This window comes from Neofelis nebulosa, chromosome 4 (genome assembly GCF_028018385.1).
Source record: "Neofelis nebulosa isolate mNeoNeb1 chromosome 4, mNeoNeb1.pri, whole genome shotgun sequence".
Classification (NCBI taxonomy): Eukaryota; Metazoa; Chordata; class Mammalia; order Carnivora; family Felidae; genus Neofelis; species Neofelis nebulosa.
The window spans coordinates 87,373,051-87,396,502 of record NC_080785.1 but is presented as its reverse complement, the minus strand read 5'-3'; the positions used below and the strand labels follow the sequence as shown (position 1 = coordinate 87,396,502).

Here is a 23,452-nt window from a genome sequence, read left to right as displayed (position 1 = left end):
AAGTGGGAAGGGAAATCAGTAAGTTTGGGGCAGGAGTGCAGAGGGAGGACGGCAGCCACAGAAAGGGCACTAGGAAGAGTTCTTGGCTTTCATCAGTGGTCCCTGGGATGGAGAGAGATAGAGAAGCTCTATCTCAGTTTAGTTCTAAACTAAAGAGACATAGAGAAGCTCTGGATGGAGAACAGGCAGTTTAGTTCTCCTGACTTTTAACAGATGTTCTTTCCCTTGTTAATCTTCTCAGCCATGATGATGTTGCTTAAAGGAGCTTTATCTCTGGGGAGTCATTACTCACTATGCCAGTGAATGTTCAGATGAACCACAGGCAAGACGGACCCTCAATAGCTCACACTCTATTGGGGGGCATATGCAGGTCCCCATCCTAAGTTAGGATTAAGTTTCTTCCCCTTATTGTTGGTTCCATTCACTTTGGATCTCTCCTAGAAAATAGACTGATTAGGGGTGCCTGTGTGGCTCAGTTGGTTAAGCAGACTGACTCTTGATTTTGGCTCAGGTTCTGATTTTGTGCTTCATGAGATCGAGCCCCATGTGGGCTTTGGATTCTCTCTTTCTTTCTTTCTCTTTCTCTCTGCCCCTCCCCCACTCTTTCTCTCTCACTCTAATAAATAAATACTTAACAAAATAGACTGATTAATATGTAATTACATATTATTAGTATATATGTACACAAATCATACACACACTCATACACATACTGTTATCTTTGAGTTAAAAGATGTGTGATCTCTTCACTTTATCTTGTAGGAACCCATCAATATTGACAAATAAAATGTTGTATTGCACTTCATGTGCCTGAGATTAAAAAAACAAGCAAACAAAAAAACCTCATCTACTGTGTTTCAACAGCTTGTTTCTTTTATGGAATATAACTCAAGTGACGGTAACCAGAGAAGTGACCCACTAGGAAGAGACTACTTATTGCCATAAATAAGTATCTGCAGGGGTGCCTGGGTGGCTCAGTCAGTTGAGCGACCGACTTCAGCTCAGGTCATGATCTCACGGTTTGTGAGTTCGAGTCCCGTGTTGGGCTCTGTGCTGACAGCTCAGAGCCTGGAGCCTGCTTCTGATTCTGTGTCTCCCTCTCTCTCTGCCCCTCCCTGACTCATGCTCTGTCTCTGTCTCAGAAATAAACATTAAAAAAATAAGTATCTGCACTACTGGTTTTCCTAGGTGGTTCTTATCTCCAGCAAAAAAAAAAAAAAAAAAAAAAAAATTGTGCAGAAGAAAATGTAAGGAAATCAAGGAAGAGTTAATTTTATCCTGTGCAGAAGGGTGAGGCAGACACCATAGAAAGGAGCCAGGGATTGCTGCAGAGGAAGGAGGGCTTGTCTCCTGCCCCACACCTCACCTAATAGCCCTAGTGTTTCCAGCTTTGGGCTGATTGGTTCCCACACTTCTCTCCTCCTCCCAACACAGGGCAGGTATGCAGAGCTAATGGCTGCCTTTTGGATTAGTGTTCAGGAAAGTCACAATAGTATTACCACTATTGTATGACTCATAACAGCAACAGGGAACATTGAGTGAGGTGCTTCCTAGAAACATCACTCTTCTAATATATTTACCCACATGCAAACTTGTACGTTTTACATACAAGTAAACATACAAGCCTGTTCCAGGCTACCTAGCTGGTCAGGAATGGAGCAGGTTGTTGAATGACTTTCTCAGTTGGGTGGTAGTCTACAAACTCAGCTGAAACACTATCACTAGACTCCTTTGCTATCCTCTATTTTGATTGTGAAATGGGGCTCATCTCTTCTTCTGGGGCAGTAGCAGAGAAACTTCTATCTCAAGTGAGTCTGTCAGAGGCAAATCCATCGTTCTTCCAGATGGAGACTCTGAAATGCCATTTGTGTTTGAACCTTGGACACAGAAGGGTGGGCACCATAGTTAAGGTGTTGATTTGTGGAAATGCTGGAAATATGAGCCAGAAGTGGAAGATAATGAAATTAGATTTCTTAAGAGCAGGGATAATACTACATACTTCAAAAAAGACCCTCACAGTGTCACACTTTGACCTGGACTGAATTGAAAATACTCCCACTAGATATTGGAAAACACTGGGTCAGTTTGAGACATACTTTTACTGCTCAAATGAATAAAATCATTTTGCAAAGAGATCCATGGATTTGGTAAGTGTTCCTTCTTCTTATGAAAACCTTTCCTATTGCAACCTACAGTTGGCTGGGTTAGAGGATACTGATGTGGCTATACTGAACTACAGTCTCTTGTATTTTAGAATATTATAGGAAAATATAAAAAATGATTACAGTAGATCAAAGGACAGTAATGTGAAGTCATTTGGTGTTCAAAAGAAAAATCTTTTAAAGATGTGTCCAAACCATAATGGTTCATTTGGATCTGTTCAACCATCACTAAGGCGACTGCTTTTTGTAACAAAATACAAAGAAAAATGTGCCTTTAAAAAACTTCTGAACACATTAATTATTTTACTTTGCTTCTGCTCTTTCTGAAGCATTGCTTCCTGAGGCATTGTTAATGGCATTCAAACATGTATTTGTTTCATCTTTCTTACCAGAGAGATGCAAACGAGGTGTTAGAAACATCAATAACTTTAAAAATCGTGACCCTATTTGGTTACTGCTGCTTCACATTTATACTCATTTTAAGAGCAGCAATACACCTGTGGCAAACTTGACCTCCAGGGCTGAAAGGGCTATTGATAATGGAGCTACTGTTTACTGAGTGCTTCATCTGTAACAGGAACTGTGCCCTGTGTGCCACATACAGTATCTTTTCATCCTCACAATGGTCCTGCGCAATATGGTGCTATTATCCCCACTTTACAGATGAGGAAACTGAGGTTTAGATACCTTAGTCAATTTTCCAGGACCACTCAGCTGGTAAGTGAGAATCAGGACACCTGACTACATAACTCCAGGGCCCAAGCCCAAGCCACTATTCTATTTTGGTGCTTTCTAACTTTTTCCACATCAGGACACACGTAGAAAAATATATTATTTAGTGCATTAGAGTAAACAGATGGAAATGATCAAGGTCTGAAAACACCAGCCAAGCCCTTCTATATGCCCCCAGGGCCAAAAGGAGTTGATATCTTGATGTAACCTATCAGAAGTGTGTCATGGAGAACAGATTAGGAAACTCAGTTCTGTTTTTCAATGAGGGAAAATCTTGATGACTCACATTGACCTGGGAATGTGGGGATGTTCAGGAATCATTCTCAATTAGTAAAATATCTGCATTCCGGGATATATGAAAAATATGTTGGTTTGTTTATTTTATGGATGTTTTGGAGAGCAACACATTCTTCTTTTCAAATAAAATCTTAAATGAAACCCACTATGTAAACAAATAAAAATGGAACCACTTTGGTTAGGTGAGGTGGATCCAAAGCCTCTTGCCATTCACCCACCTCCCACCTGTGCTGGGCTATTTGTTTTTGTGGGGTTTCTTGGTAATAAAACCCTCTTCTGCACTCATTAATCCCCATCCCCTATTCCACCCATCCCCCACCCACCTGCCCTCTGGTAACTATCACACCTGAACTGGTCTTTAGGCCCTTTCTTGGGAAACTTGAAGCTCCAATAGACAGTTTGAAAATCACTACATGAAGAAGAGGTGTCTCCCAAAGCCCCTGTTAAAATGCAAAACTCCCCAAGCAGGAGTGGGAAGAGGAGAGAGGGAAGATTTCTGTGATAGATTTTTTTTTCTACATGTTAGTAGCTGGGAGTTGGACTCCAGAGAAGGGAGACAAAGCACAGGGAAGTTTTGCTGGAAGTGTCTGTACCACAGCTGGCAAGCACAAACTACCTTTCCATAATTTGGCTGGTGCTGGTTTACTCAGCCAGAGCCTCAGCTGACAGTTCACAGTCCCGCTGAGCCAGCAGTGGCCCTCCCAGCCCTCAGGAAGGATAAGTCAGCAGTTAGTGGAGGAAGGAGTATCAGTGACAGGCCAGGCTCAAACCCTCGTACTGCCACTTTGTGTGAACTTGGGCAAGTCATTTAACCATTCTAGCCTCAATTTCTCAGGGAACTGGAAAACTGAGAGTTAAGGAATAACATCTGCCCTGCTTCCCTCCCAGGGCTGTGATCAAAGGAAACAATACACATATGGATGTTTATATACATATCGGCCATTGTATTAATAGTTAAACCCAACTTTTAGAAAGGGCAAAAGATTTGAATTTTCACTTCACTAAAGGTGATATTTGAATGGCAAATCAGCACATAGGATGATGCTCAACATCCCCAATAGCAAAATGCAAATTAAAACTACGGTGAAATACCACTACACATCTATTAACATGGCTAAAGTGAAAACCAAAACCAAACAACAACCTGAAAATAACTGGCAAGGACGTGGAGCCACCAGAACCGTCACATGATTCTGTTGGAAATGAGAAGTGGAACAGTGCCACTTGGGAAAACAGCTTAGCAGTTTCTTAAAAAGTGAAACATTTAGTTACCCTACCACTCCGCAATCCTGCTCTGAGGTATCCACACAAGTGAAATAAAAACTTAGGTCCACACAAAAACCTGTATGTGAATTTGCCTAGTGGCTTTATTCTTATTCACCAAAAACTAGAAACAACCTGAAGGTCCATCATCTGGTGAACGGATGAACACACTGTGGCACGATGGATAGTCTCAGCCATGAAATGGAACAAACTATTTATCTGCCCAACAGCACGAGTGAATCCTAGTTGTGTCATGCCAAATGAAAGATGTCAGCTCCAAAATTTTACATTCTGTATGATCCCCTTTATATGACATTCTCAAATATTAAAACTAAAGGGGCAGAAAACTGATGAGAGGTTTCTAGAAGTTTGGGGTGGGGAGAGGCTACCACGGAAAGAATGGGAAAATTGTGGGGGATGCTGGAACTGCTCTGTATCTTGCTTATGATAGTGATTATATAGCCGTATGGATTTTTCAAAACGAGTGGAACTGTATACTGAAAAGGGCAAATTTTACTGTATGTAAATTATACCTCAATTTTTTTAAGGATCTTTTTCTTTTCTTTCCTTTTCTTTCTTTCATTCTTTCTTTCTTCCTTTCTTTCTTAATGTATTTTTTTAATTTACATCCAAGTTAGTTAACATATAGTGCAACAATGATTTCAGGAGTAGATTCCTTAATGCCCTTTACCCATTTAGCCCATCCCCCCTCCCACAACCCCTCCAGTAACCCTCTGTTTTTTCTCCATATTTATGAGTCACTTACGTTTGTCTCCCTCCTTGTTTTTATATTATTTTTGCTTCCCTTCCCTTATGGTTATCTGTTCTGTGCCTTAAAGTCCTCATATGAGTGAAGTCATATGATATTTGTCTTTCCCTAATTTCACTTAGCATAATACCCTCTTGTTCCATCCACGTAGTTGCAAATGGCAAGATTTCATTCTTTTTGATTGCCAAGTAATACTCCATTGTGTGTATATATCTATATCTATATCTATATCTATATCTATATCTATATCTATACCACATCTTCTTTATCCATTCATCCATTGATGGACATTTGTCCTCTTTCCATACTTTGGCTACTGTTGATAGTCCTGCTACAAACTTTGGGGTGCATGTGTCCCTTCGAAACAGCATACCTGTATCCCTCGGATAAATACCTAGTAGTGCAATTGCTGGGTCCGTAGGGTAGTTCTATTTTTAATTTCTTAATATACCTCAATTTTTAAATGTGAAAAAATTAATAGTGTTGAGAAACTGTTTTTAAGCCTGGTGGGAAGAAGTCTTTTTAAATTGGTTACACCGTTTGCAAATAATGTCACCACTACTAGTTTGCTTAGTAACCTCCCTGTTTTCCTCATCATTGCACTAAAGTAAGTCTTAGCCTGATGAAACTGATGATGAATTCTGAGTTCCCAGAATTAGCAGAATCCAAATTGAAGAGTTTTTTTTTTAATTTTTATTAAAAAAATTTTTTTTAAACATTTATTTATTATTGAGAGACAGAGAGAGACAGAGCATGAGCATGGGAGGGGCACAGAGAGGAGGAGATGCGGAATCTGAAGCAGGCTCCAGGCTCTGAGCTGTTAGCACAGAGCCCAACGCGGGGCTCCAGCTCATAAACCGCAAGATCATGACCTGAGCCGAAGCCAGATGCTTAACCAACTGAGCCACCCAGGCACCCTGAATTGAAGAGGTTTTACACTAATCTCTAGAAAGCATCTTTACTCTTAAAGCTTTTTTAGATCATTTTCTTCATCACAGAAATACATCCCTGTCTGAAGTGGGAGACAGTGGAAATAGGAATGAGAATAATCAATCATAAGGTACCCATTTCATGGGAGAAATGATGGAAACTGATAATAGCCACTTCTTGCCAAAGACAGAAGTGGAAACAGGCTATTCAGAGGATACTCTTGAACTCCAGCTAAACCCATGCCTCTGTGGTACCCAGACGAGATTTTCACACCCCCTTCATCTGCCTCTATAAGCCATTCATTCATGGGCAAGACTCAGGCATCAGATTAACTCACTTCTGGACTGAGGCCCTACAAATGATGTGCAACTATATCCCCATTAATATGTCCCCAGGGAACAAAGTGCCCCCCCCCCCCGCCTTTTTAAAAACAATTCTTGCTGTTTAAAAAGGAAAATGTATTAGTAGAAGCAAAGGTCTTGTGTCTGGAGTCCTCTGATTTTGTCGTTATCATATTTCATCAAGGCTATCCTCAGACAGTTTTTTTTCTGTATCCAGTTTTATTTCTCAAAACACTGCCCTCTCATCCATCTCTCTCTCTATCTCTCTCATATATATATATATATATATATATATATATATATAACCCAGAAATGGACCCACAAACGTATGGCCAACTGATCTTTGACAAAGCAGGAAAGAATATCCAATGGAATAAAGACAGTCTCTTTAGCAAGTCGTGATGGGAAAACTGGACAGTGACATGCAGAACAATGAACCTGGACCACTTTCTTACACCATAAGCAAAAATAAACTCAAAATGGATGAAATGGACCTAAATGTAAGACAGGAAGCCATCAAAATCCTCGAGGAGAAAGCAGACAAAAACCTCTTTGATCTTGGCTGCAGCAACTTCTTACTCAACATGTCTCCGGAGGCCAGGGAAACAAAAGCAAAAATGAACTATTGGGACCTCATCAAAATAAAAAGCTTCCTCACAGTAAAGGAAACAATCAGCAAAACTAAAATGGGAGAAGAATCCCGACAGAATGGGAAAAGATATTTGCAAACGACATATCAGATAAAGGGTTAGTATCCAAAATCTATAAAGAACTTATCAAACTCAACAGACATGAAAAGGCACTTCTCCAAAGAAGACATTCAGATGGCCAACCGACACATGAAAAAATGCTCAGCATCACTCATCAAATCAAATCAATACAAATACAAATACAAATCAAAACCACAATGAGATACCACCTTAAACCTGTCAGAATGGCTAACATTAACAACTCAGGCAACAACAGATGTTGGTGAGGATGCGGAGAAAGAGGATCTCTTTTGCATCATTGGTGGGAATGCAAGCTGGTGCAGCCACTCTGGAAAACAGAATGGAGGTTCCTCAAAAAATTAAAAATAGAACTACGTTACGACCCAGCGATTGCACTAGTAAGTATTTATCCAAGGGATACAGATATGCTGTTTCAAAGGGACACGTGCACCCCCATGTTTATGGCAGCACTGTCAACAATAGCCAAAGTATGAAAAGAACACAAATGTCCATTGATGGATGAATGGATAAAGAAGACATGGTACATATATACAATGGAGTATTACTCGGCAATCAGAAAGAATGAAAGCTAGTCATTTGCAACTACGTGGATGGAACTAGGGGGTATTATGTTAAGCGAAATTAGTCAGAGAAAGACAAATATCATATGGCTTCACTCATATGAGGACTTTAAGACACAGAGCAGATGAACATAAGGGAAGGGAGGCAAAAATGGTATGAAAACAGGGAGGGGGACAAAACAGAAGAGACTCATAACTATGGAGAACAAACAGAGGGTTACTGGAGGGGTTGTGGGAGGGGGGATGGGCTAAATGGGTAAAGGGCATTAAGGAATTTACTCCTGAAATCATTGTTGCACTATATGCTAATTTGGATGTAAATTTAAAAAATAAAATTTAAATTAAAAAAAAGAAAATTATGAAAAAAACCCAACTTACTCATTTCTGATCACAAAATACAGGGAAGCAGCAAGGGCAATGCTTGTAGCCTCTTGGTTCTAGGTCTTCCCAGCCTATGCACGATGACGAATACCTTTGGACCACACCAGGCTCACACTCCCCCGCAAGCACCTTCCCATATTCTAGCAGCTGCAGAGTATTGTGTACAACCACTTGAGAAGTTAGTTTCAAACAGATGCCTCACTCACAATGCAGAGTCCCCTCCAATTACAGTTTTCCAGCTCATGTTTGCAAATACTGAAACTGAAGTAACTATGGTTGTTCCTGCTATTGATCTTCTAAAACTCTCTCATAAACAAGTAGGTCACAGACAAATTATGCCTTCACAGATCTTACAGATGTGTAAAGTGACTTTTTAAAGAGAGGTCTTTCTTACATAGGAGTGGTGACTAAGCCCTTTCTGTGTCCCCAGCCTTCTAAACCCTGGATGGCAGCTCTTGGATCCCCCACATCCCAGGGCAGTAATGGAGGAAGGGCAGGTCAGGCCCAGCATGAAGAATAAACAATCTTTACTGTGTTCAGACTGGGAGTCATAGGGTTTTGAGGGTCTCTGTAGATTGGTCATGTTTCTTCTCCATCTTCTTTTTGGTTTGTTTCCATAACCTCATGAGCTGTTCTAACGAATCTTGGCCTTCTCCTTCCTCTCCTCGTCCAGGGTGGCTGTCACCTCTTGGTACTTCCAGCCAATGTTGTGAGCCAGGCATCCCAGATGGACAAACTTTTATGGACGAGACACAGTCTCCAGGGCAGCAGTAAACATCAACTGACTTTTTCTTGTCAGAGGGTGGTGGGCTCCCATCCAACAGCCTGAGGCGGTCAGAGCCACCTGGCCTTCTTCATCTGGTGGGCAGAGGTCTCTACTGTTCACCCAAAGATGTGGTAGGGGCCCAGGACCAGTTGGTGTCCGTACACTTGCTGAGGAAGGCCAGGTATTTTAACTTGTTTCTATAGAAATTTCCAGAAAAGCTCATTGTCCTCACAGTGGACAACCACCACCTTCCAAGCCAGCAGTACCTGCTTGACAATGATGAGCCATGACGGGTACCTAGAGGCCCAGGAGGTAGCCTCAGTCATCAAGCATGAGACCTGCCTTTCTGCCATTTTTGGAAGATGCCTCCATTTGGAGGCCTCCAAATTTTTTAAAAACTTCCATTCAACATACTTTTGTTGACACCTACTACTTACATTATAGAGGAGGTCTATGCACTGAAAAGGCAGCTGTGAAGATGGCAATATTTATATCTTCATGGATCTTACTATCATAGTGAAAGAGACAGAAAATTAATATACAAATAGGTAATAATAAGCCTGATAATAAGTACAACACAAGAAAATAAGGTAGCGTGAGAAGGTAGAGAGATATGGGGTACTATTTTATTTTATTTATTTATTTTTAATTTTTTTGATGTTTATTTATTTTTTGAGAGAGAGAGAGAGTGCAAGCAGGGCAGGGCAGAGAGAGAGGGAGACACAGAATCTGAAGCAGGCTCCAGGTTCTGAGCACAGAGCCCAACGCAGGGCTTGAACTCACAGACCACAAGATCATGACCTGAGCTGAAGTCAGACACTTAATGGACTGAGCCACCCAAGTCCCCTGGGGTACTGTTTTAGATAAGGTGGTCAGGGAAAGCCTATCTGATGAGCTGACACTGAGAGGGGAATTGAATGTTGGGTAGCAAGTCATGTGGGGACAGATGGAACATGTGCAAAGACAAGGCTTGGCATGTTGGCAGAATGGTAAGTAGGATGTGGAGGCAGAGGGGGCAAAGGCAAGATCAACTGGGGCTTCAGTGAGGAGTTTGAATTTTATTCTAAATGTTCTGGAGGCCATTGGATGGTCTCATGAAGGGGGATATTTTATTCTATTTATTTATTTATTTTTATTTATTTATTTTTTAAAGTTTATTTATTTTGAGAGACAGAGAGAGAGCATGAGCGGGGGGAGATGCAGAGAGAATTCCAAGCAGACTCCATGCTGACAGCACAAAGCCTGACATGGCACTGGATCCCATGAACTGTGAGATCATGACCTGAGCTGAAATCATAGTTGGACACTTAACCAACTGAGCCTCCCTGGCAACCCTAGGGAACATTTTAAAAGGCTAACATGGCTGCTGTGTGCAAAATAAATTGCAGGCAGAAGCCAGACATCAGTCAGGAGGCTATTGTGGTCGCCCAGGCAGGACATGATGGTGGCCTAGGCTAGGCAGGTGGTGAGAAGGGGCTAGATTCATGAAATGTTTTGAAGACAGAGTAGGCTGGACCTGCTGATGGAGTGGATATAGGGTGTGAGGGAAAAGGAACAGTCAAGGAGGACCTGAGGTTTTCTTTTGTCTTTATTCAACAGAATATGTGCTGACCTTCAGGCAGGCGTGTGCTAGGCACTGGAGATGTGAAGATGAACAAGACATGATTAGTGACTCCAGGAACTCATCGTGTACAATTTCAGAATTCTGGACTTCCAGGGGCAAGTACGGAGTGCTGTGGGGTGGGCACATGAGAATCAATTGTTCTGTATTTGGGACGTGGAGAGGGCTTTAGTTTGAGTTTAAAGGGAGCATAGACACAGAAATAGAGAAGACTATCCCAGAAAGTGGGATCAGCAAGTGCTGGGTGGATTGTGGGAATGGTGAGGGGTGTCTGGGATAGCAGAAGAAGAGATAGCTGGGAGAGCAGGTTGGGGAGAACTTCACCGGAAAGAGAGTTGGGAAGCTTTTAAGCAGGAGGGTGATAGGGAGGATCTTCCTCCTTATCTAACAGGTTGAGTCATTCACTGATACTGACAAAGGAATTATACTTGAACTAACACTTAACTAACTGCATGTTGCTTCGATCAGAGTATCATGTTGTTTTAGATTCTTTTATAAGTAAATCAAATTTCCTTTTCTCTTATTGGTATTGGCAAGCAGAAGCATGATCACTCTTTGGCTGAGAAATACTATTAATCTTGCTGTAAATGAATATTTATTCAATTATCTACTCTGTGCCAAGCAACTGTGTCGACTGCTGGGAATTCAGCATGAACAAGATGACATTCTTGCCCTTACAAAGCTTGTTATATGAAGTAGATATAGAACAAATGATTTCAAATGTGATGGATTGTCAAAAGAAAAGTTTTTTAAAAAGTAAAGGGTGCTACAGAAGCATTTAATGGGGTGCTAACCTCATTTAGGAGTTCAGGGAGGCCTCCCTGAGCAAATGGTCTTGAAGTGAAAACTAGATCAATGAAAATTTTATTATTAGCAGCAATGTCATCCCCTATTTCTTCAATAATTAGCCTTTTTTTTCAAGTCGTTGCTTCTCTTCTGCTTTGAATCATGCCTACTTCTCGCCTAATGTGAAGAGAGAGAAAACCCAAATCTTTCACTTTCACATACCCCAAATTAAACTTTTCAGTATATTCCAGAGTGAGCCCCACAATTTGGACTTCCCTGCATTCACACATTCACACCCTCATTCCTGTGTGCTTGGCACTGGAGGGGACTCCAGATAGACTCCCATGGTGCAAACCCAGGACGTGAGCTGTAGGGTGACCTGAGATGAAGTGACAATGAGCTTCCTCATTTGAAGGACATGCAGAGGAACATGGGGTTCATTCAGCAGGTGTTGGAGACTCACTGGAGAGTCTGAGTCGGACTTTGTAATGTCAGGATTCATGAACATGGGAGACAGGAAAGAGAATTGAAATCTAGAGTTGAGGCAGCATAGATTTGTATTTTAGCTTTATTACTGACTAGCCGTGTAGCTTTGGGCAAATGACCCAACTTCTCTGCGCCCAAATGATACATTATCTACCTTAGACATCTGTTGTGAAAATTAAAATCACCCAAACTTTTGTAAAAGCTAAGTGAGTATCTACCATTTTGGGGCACATAGTAAGCACTTGTAAATAATAGCGATAATAATAAACAAACAAAACAAACAAAAAATCCAGCTAACATTTGCTGGGCATTTACTCTTAATGCTAAATGTCGTGCATGCATTCTGTCATTCAAATTGCACAACAAAGCACCTGAGAAAGGACCAGAGCCCAGGAGGCATTCGGATAAAAGGAACTGTCATGAAGGATCCCTGCTGGGATCACAGGCCTGACCCTGAACTTAGGACCCCAAGGGCTGCTGTAAGCTTAGCAGCATGTCCCCAGTTATTGCACCCTTTTTTCCCCATCAGGCAGCTGATAACGCCAGAGAACTCTTACTCCCTACCTATTGGTTTGTGAAAGCCTCCTGCATCTCCCCTGCTCTGATAGTCAAGAACAAATGATGATACTATTTGAAACCATCTGAGCCCTCATTCATGTTCATGTTATAGTTCCCAAGGAGTGTGGGGGGCAAGGGTCTGTGTGGCACAGGGCATGGATTGGTGGGAAGGGAGGGAGTGACAGGAGCCTGGGCTTGACAACATTGGAGAGACCAGCTGAAGACAGAAGGCGGTCTGGGTGGGAGGGAGATGGGTGGGGCTGTGGCACGTAGTGAGTCCGCCTCATCTTAATTTTTTTTTTTTAACATTTATTCATTTTTGAGAGAGAGACAGAGTGTGAGCAGGGAAGGGCAGAGAGAGAGAGGGAGACACAGAATCTGAAGCAGGCTCCAGGCTCTGAGTTGTCAGCACAGAGCCCAATGCAGGGACTGTGAGATCATGACCTGAGGCGAAGTCAGAGGCTTAACTGACTGAGCCACCCAAGCGCCCAGAGTCTGCCTCACCTTGAAAAGGAGAGTTTGGGCTGGGTTTTCATTAATGCTGCCTATGAATTTTCATTTTTGCAAATAAAGTCTCAGAACTTCCTAGAAACAAACCAATGGGTATCAATTTCTGTAACACTTAGGGCTCATACAAAATGTCCTATTTCACACAGGTTTAATTTCATTTTAGCAAAAGGTAAGGCTGTTTATTGAAGACATTTCTCCAGAAATAAAGATGAACAGAGGAAAAATACCCAACACTCTATTGAACTATCACTGCAGATGATGGTTCATCAGGGCCTAGGATTTGTACAGGTCTGTGGACTTGCAGAAAAACCCTACTGTGCCAGCTTGCTCCGCCAAGTGCTCGGGCAGCAGCCTAAACAAGGGGCTGCAGACAGGCAGGGGAGCCAAAGGCTGGCTTGGGAGGAGGATATTGGCAATTGGGTGCAGAGGGTGAATTGTTGGCAGCAGTGCAGACTCAGACATGAAGGCCAAATTTGTGCAGCAGGCTCCCTTCTGAACAATACACATCTGCTGAAAGAGGAGGACCCAGTTCCTGGGCTGTGTGCACATTTGCAGCCTAAACGCTTGGCTCTTTGTCTCTTCAGCTTCAGTATCACCTCCTCCGAGGTCTCACTCACCACCTTGTCCAAAGTGGTTATTTTCTGGTGCAGCTCCTTAGTCTCGTTCACAACATTGACTACAATTTATTTGTGTGTCTCTCTTGCTAGAATATAAATCCTATTTGACACAGACTGTGATCTGTCTTGTTTGCTGTTGCAACTTAAGTCTCTGACAGTACTGGGTGCATACTACCAAGTGTTCAATAAATATCAGTTGGATGAAAAATAAATAGATCAGTCAGAGATCACTCATTCCCCTTTCTTGAAAGTGGCATAGCAGCCAACTCTAGTAATTTCCAGAAATGTGGAGAAACCTGGTATATTTGTAGTAAATGAATGTGAATTGCAGGGGAGCAAGATTTACCACCCCAAAATGTGTTTCTTTGGCATGAGGATTATTTTAGGGTGACTATTTTTGAGAAACAAAGACTCAAGAAGTTTTTCTTTCTACCTGCCCCCTAAACTGCCCCAAAACATTTAGACAGGGGAGGCTGCAACAAAAAGAGAGCTATCACCAGAGATGCGGTTCTTTTATATCAGAAAGACTTCTCAGTGTGTCATGGCAAACATCTGCTCTTGCTGTCTTTCTGTGAATTGTCTTCATCTCCCAACCCCTCTACCCTCTTCTCCTTAGCTCAGGTAGCATATAAGCCTCATTTGCCTGGCTGCCTGTGGATCTCATGTTCTCTGGGACCCCTCTACATATACGATTGAATGTGTTTTTCTCCTGTTAATCTGTCTCATGTCAATCTGATTAGACCACCAGAAGAATCTAGAAGGGTAGAGAAAAAATTTTTCCTCCCTGACAGTTGGCAGGATTTACTTCATGGTGTGGACACTGCTCGTTCTGAGGCTGCTATAGCTGAGACATCCTGACACCTCGGACAAACAGCATCAGAAGGTAAGAATTCTTACCACAAGGGTTTCCTGGATCTCTGCTGACAGGGTCTGTTGGAAGCAAGCATGATGAGAGTCCCTGCCCCCCTTTTCCCCACCCCCTAAATTTAGCTTAGCAGGATAAAGTATTTGTGGAACTAGTTCCTTGGACATAGGCACTGTAGTTAAAATTTGGTAATGAGTACCCTTGACTTTTACCCATTGTTTTCCTCCCAAAGATGGTCCCTGTTTTTGTCTCTGCCTTTTGTGTAGTTTGTCATAAGGAGGAAGAGCCATAGGGCAGAACACAGGCACAGGCACCATAAGCCCGCTATTCGAGCGTGGCTCACAGACCATGGTTACCAGACAGGCATCTGTGCAAACAAACTTGGCCGTGAGTCCCCTATGTAAAAACTGGATGGGGTTTTTCCTTTTGTCTTATTCCATGTCCTGAGAACTTGGCTTTACGACTAGTGAGAATATTCTCTTTGGTCTCTGCCATGCGGAAGGTACACTTACCAGGGTGCACCAGCTGAATAGAGTGGGGTTCCATGGCACGGACTCCCAAACAGCACTCTCTTCATCCAACCATGCCAGCTCTCAGGGGAGTTTGCCATAAAGGGTCCCAGTCCATAAGGAGCCCTTGTAGCCTCAACCTTCCTTTCTTTGTTAGTGCTGGGAAAGTCTCATTCCAATAACACCTGCCTGGTGTCACAGATTAGCAGGTTTGTGACTGGAGGCATCTCGAGTTCTTGTGGGAAACCAGAGACACTGTATTCACTACACCGTCCTTACCACCTGTGCAACAAAGGCTTTTGCTTTCCTAGGCAATCTTTGGGAATGAACTTGCTGGATCTTGTGAGGGCTGCATATTTTGTATTCTCTTGTGGGATGCTTCTTACGTCCTTGGTCAAGCCGTAAAAAAGCTTATTAGTTTGAGTTGCTATTGAGATTGATAGATCCTACTTGTCAATGGCCAGAGGATGGATTTTTGAATTGAAAACTTCTATAGTTGAAAAATTTTGGAGAGCTCTCATCCTAAACTATTGTCTTACTGGCGTCTGTGGAAAAGACCAAATTAAAAAGTGGATACAAAGAATTTTAATGGCTAGCCTTAGGGACTCCTTTTTACAAGATGAAAGAACAGAAATTAAAACTCCACATTCAATGTAAATTCCTCCTTCCTAAAATCCAAAGAATTAAGCATGCCACCTTCCAGCACACCTGCTTATTTGATGTCTAAGAACTGCTGTTCCAGAAACTGTAGATACAAAAAAAAAAAAAAAAAAAAAAAAAAAAAAAAGGTACAATCTTACTAAACTTGTTCTATGCATGGCTTGGGCTTTCTGTGTGCCTGAGATTTGCAGGCTCTCGGTTCTTTTGACTGTCTTTGGGACTGACTTTGGGTCTTGAGAAGGTAGCATCCTTTGCACCCTTTTTAAAATTTTTTTTTTTTCAACGTTTTTTATTTATTTTTGGGACAGAGAGAAACAAAGCATGAACGGGGCAGGGGCAGAGAGAGAGGGAGACACAGAATCGGAAACAGGCTCCAGGCTCCGAGCCATCAGCCCAGAGCCTGACGCGGGGCTCGAACTCACGGACCGCGAGATCGTGACCTGGCTGAAGTCGGACGCTTAACCGACTGCGCCACCCAGGCGCCCCTTTACACCCTTTTTAAAGACGCCCCTTTCATGCATGAAGTTTTTTCCATATTGCCCAAATATATATTGTTTGTCCAAGCTAAAAACTGACAAGATATTTAAATGCCGTTTTTTTGTGGGGGAAGGGTAGTAGTATTTTGGTTAAAAGTTGATTAGAAGTTGGAAGCTGATCTTCAAAGCCTGATAGGATTTTTTAAAGTCTCTTCCCCAAACCTAAAACTTATGGGCCCAGAGGGAGAGAAGCAAATGGAGAGACAATGTAACTGGACGGTGGATCAACCCTTTAATATCATTTAGGCTGCAACCTAACTCTGGGGAAAAAAAATTGAGAGCAACTGTTCTTATCTTATAAATCTTTGCAAAATGAAAAATAAAATGTAGTTCTGGAGGTAATACAAGGTCCCATCTATTCCTTTAAAAGATTTTTTTTTCATGTTTATTTATTTTTGAGAGAGAAAGAAAGAGAGAGACAGAGCGCAAAGCTGGGGAGGAGCAGAGAGAGAGGGAGACACAGAATCCAAAGCAGGCTCCATCCAGACTCTGAGCTGTCAGCACAGAGCTAGACACGGAGCTGAAACTCACCTGAGCCACCCAGGTGCCCCATCATCTATTCCTATTTACCAATCTTAAAACCTCCCCAATTTATCTCAAAAGGCTTGTGAGTTGTTGGCCTTAGGAAACCAAAGTCCTTCTTGAAGGAACTTCCATTCTTTCTTTGTCCCTTGAAGATGTAAATCTTACTATATCTTTGAAACGTAAACACCCCAGGAGGTACCTAAAACAATGCCCACATTTGCCTAAAACTAAAGGGGAGAAAAAGAAGAAAAGAAGAAAAGAAAAGAAAAGAAAAGAAAAGAAAAGAAAAGAAAAGAAAAAAAGAGGCCTAAATTTTAAAAAATACAAACTGCCGAGGCACCTGGGTGGCTCAGTCAGTTAAGCAGCCGACTTCGGCTCAGGTCATGATCTTGCAGTGGGTTTGAGCCCCTTGGCGGGCTCCGTGCTAACTCTGGCTCTGCTTCTCTCTCTCAAAAATAAATAAACATTAAAAAAATTAAAAAAAAAAAACACAACAAAACTGCTCCACAACGTCCATAAGATTACTTGTCAAGGACAAGCACAAATCAGGCATCCTCACCAATATTACTAGTAAAAAGCTTCAGCCATTTGAGCAGATAAACTTACAAACTAGTGAGTTTTATATTATTGTATCTGATTCATAGCTAAATTTTCAAAATTCAAAGCTATAAGGTCTTTTTGTGTTTATGTATGTCCGTATATGTACAATATAGAAACGGTATTTTTCTACCTCCACTTGCCATTGCCAAAATTAATTTGTAAAAGAGCTCTATTTCATGATTAGTTTCAAGTTAAGTGCTTATAAATCAAGCATTTCTAAATCTCAGAAAGATGATAGAAACTAACCCAAATGTTCTCAAGTTTATGTGATCTAGGATAGTTTTCAGTAAATTAAAGGTAGTTTAAGTTTGTTTGTTTAATTAATATGGGCATATCTTTAGAGTTTCCACATTAAGTGTAATACCATATTCTACTTAAAGTCAAATAAATTCATGTTATTTTTGTTACAAAATTTGTCAGCAAAAAAACAACCAACCAACCAAACAAATGAAAGAAAATCTTAAGATGATAGCTAAGGGCTTTGCTGTCTCATGAAATTTTCACGTGTAATCTAAGTATGATTGTTAAGAACAAATGAATTAAGATGTGATTGAGGTAAGACTTTTTAGGTGAACTTTTTAGCAATGATTGTTTTTTGAAAGGTTTCCGTAGTTTCCGAAATCTCTTTGGTAACTTCCACCCTTAGAATTTTGCTAAGTTAAATTAAATGATGAGAATTCATTGACCGTCTAGATCATTTCCAAAGAAAATAAAATACTGAAACGTTAATTGCTAAACAAGTCTAAGTTTACCTGTTTTTTTGTCTTCTCATCACAGGGAAACTAAAGGTGTTCGGGTGTGTTAGTAAACGTGTCTTGTGCCACATTTAAAGACTACATATACTACTAACAGGGGGCATAGGCCTGTGTGCTGTGGGGTCTCTGGGATGGTTTTCTGACATTGCAGCATAGCGCCTTCATTTCCTGGATGTTTTCTATGTGGGCTTTTTTTTTTTTTTTAACATTCTTTTTTTTTTTTTTTTTAATTTTTTGATGTTTATTTATTTTTGAGAGAGAGAGAGACAGCGTTTGAGAGGGGAAGGGGCAGAGAGAGAGGGAGACACAGAATCTGTAGCAGGCTCCAGGCTTTGAGCTGTCAGCACAGAGTCCAATATGGCGCTCAAACTCACAAGCCGTGAGATCATGACCCGAGCTGAAGTAGGATGCTTAACCAACTGAGCCACCCAGGGGCCCTTAAAAAAAATTTGTTTTTAATGTTATTTTTAAGAGAGAAAATGAGAGAGAGAGAGAGAGAGAGAGAGAGAGTGTGTGTGTGTGTGTGGAGAGAAAGAGGGGCAGAGAAAGAGGGGGACAGAGGATCAGAAGCAGACTCTGTGCTGACAGCAGAGAGCCCAATGCAGGTCTCGAACTCACAAACCATGAGATCATGACCTGAGCGGAACTCGGATGCTTAACTGACTGAGCTTCCCAGGTGCCCCTTTCCATGTGGGTTATGCTCTACTTGGTTCTATGCTCTTCTTGGATTGTGCCCCCCACAATGACCTCATCTGAACATGATCGCATCTGCAGAGACCCTCTTTCCATGTAAGGTCTCATGCACAGGTCCCCATCAGTGTCAGGCCATGCACCCTGAAGTGTCTAAACTCTGGGAATAATCCAAGGAGACTACCTGTGGATTCAGAGGAGCTGGCTCATGTGCACAGTCTCACCACACTTCCTGCCCTCATGTGTTTAGCAGCTCTAGGCCTTTTCCAAGGTAGATGGGAAAGAGAGAGTAGAACCAAGGAGAGCAGTGACTAGGCAACTCTCCAGCACAAGGATGGCAAGAGTTGGAGAGTCACCCATGAAGAAGGTCACTCAACCTGCTGTTACTTAGTTCCTTTGTGATCACTAAAGAGATGTTGCTGGGTGAACTGGGCAGACGCTGGGCCCCAGGGCCTTGACCCAGCCAGAGCCAAAGGATTTGCTGAAGGTTCGTGGTTTTTGTCATGAGAATGAATTTAAGGACAGGCATGCAGCACAATGGATGAATAACAGAAGCATGAAAGTTTATTAAACTAAAAAGTGCATTCTTGAGATCTGAGAGCAGCTGAGCCCGGGAGAGAGGGAGAGAGAGAAAGAGCAAGAGAGAGAGCTGCACACCCTGAGTGTTGGGTTTGCATCTTTTATTGACAGTTATTAACCAGGGGGCAGAATATTTATTTTTGGGAGTGAGAAATAGGGTTTGGTACTTTTTCTTGACTCCAGTGTATTAGGAGGCAGCCCAAGATGGAATCCTTTGGGATCAAGGAAACTGATCCCATAGTTAATTCCTACAAAATGAGGACAGTACATTAACTAACTAGGTGTTCATTACCAAAATCCTCCTTGGCTTCTGAAATGGTGTCCCATTAGGAAATTGCTGAAAGTTCCTGGGGTTCAGAGTGGCAGGAGGCGTCCCTCTTCTTGACTGCTCTGACACCATTGTACTACTTGAGAGGGGATGTTGATCTCCCTACACTTCCCTATTGCATTCTAGACTACAGTGGGTGCCAGTGAATGGACTGAAATGCTGTAGAGATTAGAGTTGCTTCTTTCCATTTGAGGGGAGTCAATATTATTGGTGACCAATAATAATATCCTTTGTAAGCCTCTAGCACTAGTATTAATGGTTAGGGTAGAGGTTCTGGCCTTTGTTAAGAAGGAGAAGCTACCTGGATTGGAAGAACAAATATTGTTAAAATGTTGACACTACCGAAAGCAGTCTGCACATTCAATGCAATCCCAATCAAAATAGCACCAGCATTCTTCACAGGGCTACAATAAACAATCCTAAAATTTGTACGGAACCACAAAAGACCTTAAATAGCCAAAGTAATGTTGAAAAAGAAAACCAAAGCTGGAGGCATCACAATCCCAGACTTTATCCTGTATTACAAAGCTGTAATCCTGAAGACAATACGGTATTAGCACAAAAACAGACACAGAGATCACAATGGAATAAAACAGAGAACCCAGAAATGGACCCACAAATATATGGCCAACTAATCTTTGACAAAGCAGGAAAGAATATCCAATAGAAAAAAGACAGTCTCTTTAGCAAATGGTGCTAAAGAATTGGACAGCGACATGCAGAAGAATGCAACTGAACCACTTTCTTACACCACACACAAAAATAAATGCAAAATGGGTAAAAGAGCTAAATGTAAGACAGGAAACCATCAAAATCCTACAAGAGAAAATAGGCAGCAACCTCTTTGACCTCAGCCACAGTAACTTCTTACTTGACATGTCTCCAAAGGCAAGGGAAATAAAAGCAAAAAGGAATGATTGGGACCTCATCAAGAAAAAAGCTTCTGTACAGCAAAGGAAACAATCAACAAAACTAAAAGGCAACCAATGGAATGGGAGAAGATATTTGCAAATGACATATCTGATAAAGGGTTAGTATCCAAAATCTATGAAGAACTTACCAACCTCAACACCCAAAAAACAAATAATCCAGTGAAGAAATGGGCAGAAGACATGAATAGACACTTTTCCAAAGAAGATATCCAGATGACCAACAGACATAGGAAAATATGCTCAATGTCACTCATCATCAGGGAAATACAAATCAAAACCACAATGAGATACCACCTCACACTGGTCAGAGTGGCTAAAATTAACAACTCATGAAACAGATGTTGGTGAGGATGTGGAGAAAGGGGAACCCTTTTGCACCATTGGTGCAATGCAAACTGGTGCAGCTACTCTGGAAAACAGTATGGAGGTTCCTCAAAAAAATTACAAATAGAATTATCCTGTGGCCCAGCAATTGCACTGCTTTATCCAAAGGATATAGGAGTGCTGATTCGAAGGGCACATGCACCTCAATGTTTATAGCAGTGGTATCAACGATAGCTACATTATGGAAAGAACACAAATGTCCATCGACTGATGAATGGATTAAGAAGACATGGTATATATATACAATGGAATACTAGTTGGCTATGAAAAATAATGGAATGTTGCCATTGCAACAATGTGGATGGAACTGGAGGGTATTATGCTAAGTGAAATAAGTCAATCAGAGAAAGACAAATATCACATGATTTTACTCATATGTGGAATTTGAGAAACTTAACAGATGACCATAGGGGAAGGGAAGGAAAAATAAGATAAAAACATAGAAGGAGGCAAACCATAAGAGACTTTTACATACAGAGAACAAACTGAGGTTGATGGAGGTGGGGAAAATGGGCGATGGGCATTAAGGAGGGCACTTGTTGGGATGAGCACTACGTATTGTATGTGTAATCAGTTTGCTGAACGCTGGATTCTCCTCTTGAAGCCAAGACTACACTGCATGTTATCTAATGTGAGAATTAAAAAAAAAAAAAAAGAAGGGGCAGCTATTTTATATTTTATTAAATGTCATATATCTAAGCTAGAAGTACTTTCGATCTGAGAGCAGGACAGAGAATGCCAAACAGTCCATGGGAAAGGACAAATGAGAAACAGGAAAAAACAAAAGTATGGAACTCCTATCTAATCCAGGCAACTTTCTGCGAACTTTATCCATGATTTAGTCCCAAGGGAGGGGCTCACCACTGAGTGAATGTCCCAATAGGTAATAACTCCAGCTTGTCCCTTTTGGGAAGCACACGGTCAGACATATCTTGGATGTTATGCTCATTGAAGGATCACACCAGGTTATTTAGAGACCTTAGACAGGAGTCTTAAGATTGGTGGCTGTCCTATTGACGTTTATGGCCACCCTGTGCCTGATGAGAACATATTTGTCAAAGAACAGGAAAAATAAGGACGGTCTGACTTCTGAGCCCAATGCCATTACAGCCAAGGTAATAGTGTCCATCAGAGAGGCAGGAGTCCATCCCTCTCCCTGGTGTACCTATGGGCAAGAGGTTTTTTCCTGAGCGCTCAGACAAGGCACATTCCAAGGGTCATGCTATTCAGGACATCTCCAGAAAACAACAAGCAAGAAGTAACTAGAGGGGCTGGGGGAATAAAAGAGACTTACCAAGTAGCAGGAAAAAAAAAAAGCATATACTTTTAGAAATTATGAAATGTATTCATAAATTTACCAATCTAAAGAATGCTGGTTTCACAGACAATTCACAATTGCTTACTTCTTAGTGTAAGCAGGCAGAAAGAAGTGTAAGCAGGCAGAGTTAGAGGTCCCCAGAAAAATAAAGACAGATATAACTTTCCTGGCATAAGAAAAATTATTTTGGGCCCTGCCATCTTGTGAAAATGTAAAAAACAAATAACCATTATCAGGCCAGGAGATTACCTAATCATATCGAGGACAGTTAATCAAGTGGTAAAACTGCCAGTGATGGTTCAAAGATCGACCTGATGCACATTCTTGAGGTATCTTTGCAGGATCTAACCCCCTTTGAGCCAGATATTGGACCAACTGGAGCCAGAGAATTGATGATGTTGGCCTTTGCTGGCTTCATGACTTTGACATGGACTCAGTCCCTTAAGACAACATTTGCCCAATTCCATGTGGATTCCCCATTATGCAAGCCCCTTCATCAATATGTATGCACCCTCAGCTTAAAACTTCCTCAGTTTTATTATTCAGGAAGACACTGCTTTGGGAAAGATTCCTGGTGTTCTCATTACTTGTTGCAAGTAAAACCCTTCCTTTTCCTATTCATTGGTGTGGTTGTGTCTTTTAGCTCGAGACTCATCAACAGGTGAACCCAGTTTTGGGTAATGGTAGTTCTCACTAGAAATTAAAGTTTCTTTCTTTTCTTTTGTCTTTTCTTTTCTTTTCTTTTTCTTTTCTTCTTCTCTTTTCTTTTCTTCCTTCTTTCCCTTCCTTTCCCTTCTTTTTCTTTCCTCCTTCCTTTTTTCCTTTTTTTTTTTTTTTTTTTTTTTTTTTTAAGTAATCTCTATGTTTAGCATGGGGCTGGAACTCACAGTCCCGATATCAAGAGTCACATGCTGTACTGACTGAGACAGCAGGCACCTGTAGTAATTAAGGTTTCTAAGAATTCTAATATATATAATTAAAGCTCATAGAAATAATAAGGGAAACATCTTGAAAGAGGACTTTACTTCCATTTTGACCATAGTCTGTACATTCTAAGCGATTAAGTTCTTCTTTCCAGTTTATCTTTTAACTCAGGCAAAAGATCCCTGATGGGAACTGAAACTACCCCTCAAGCAAAGATGACTGCCCTGATGCCAGCAAGACCCCGTATGACTGACCCCAAGACAGTGATGGACTTGATCTTTACTGCCCACCTGCATGTACCCACCGACATTTTCCGACATTTTCCTAATATAAACCT

At 41.4% G+C, this 23,452-nt stretch overlaps 1 protein-coding gene and 1 pseudogene across 12 annotated transcripts in view; both read right to left on the bottom strand.

Moving 5' to 3' along the window:
* MAGI2 (membrane associated guanylate kinase, WW and PDZ domain containing 2) overlaps positions 1–23,452 on the bottom strand; it is a 1,350,742-nt gene that overhangs the window by 8,429 nt on the left and 1,318,861 nt on the right. The gene's annotated exons all lie outside the window — the stretch shown is intronic.
* Positions 8,271–9,581, bottom strand: LOC131509482 (large ribosomal subunit protein uL13-like; annotated as a pseudogene).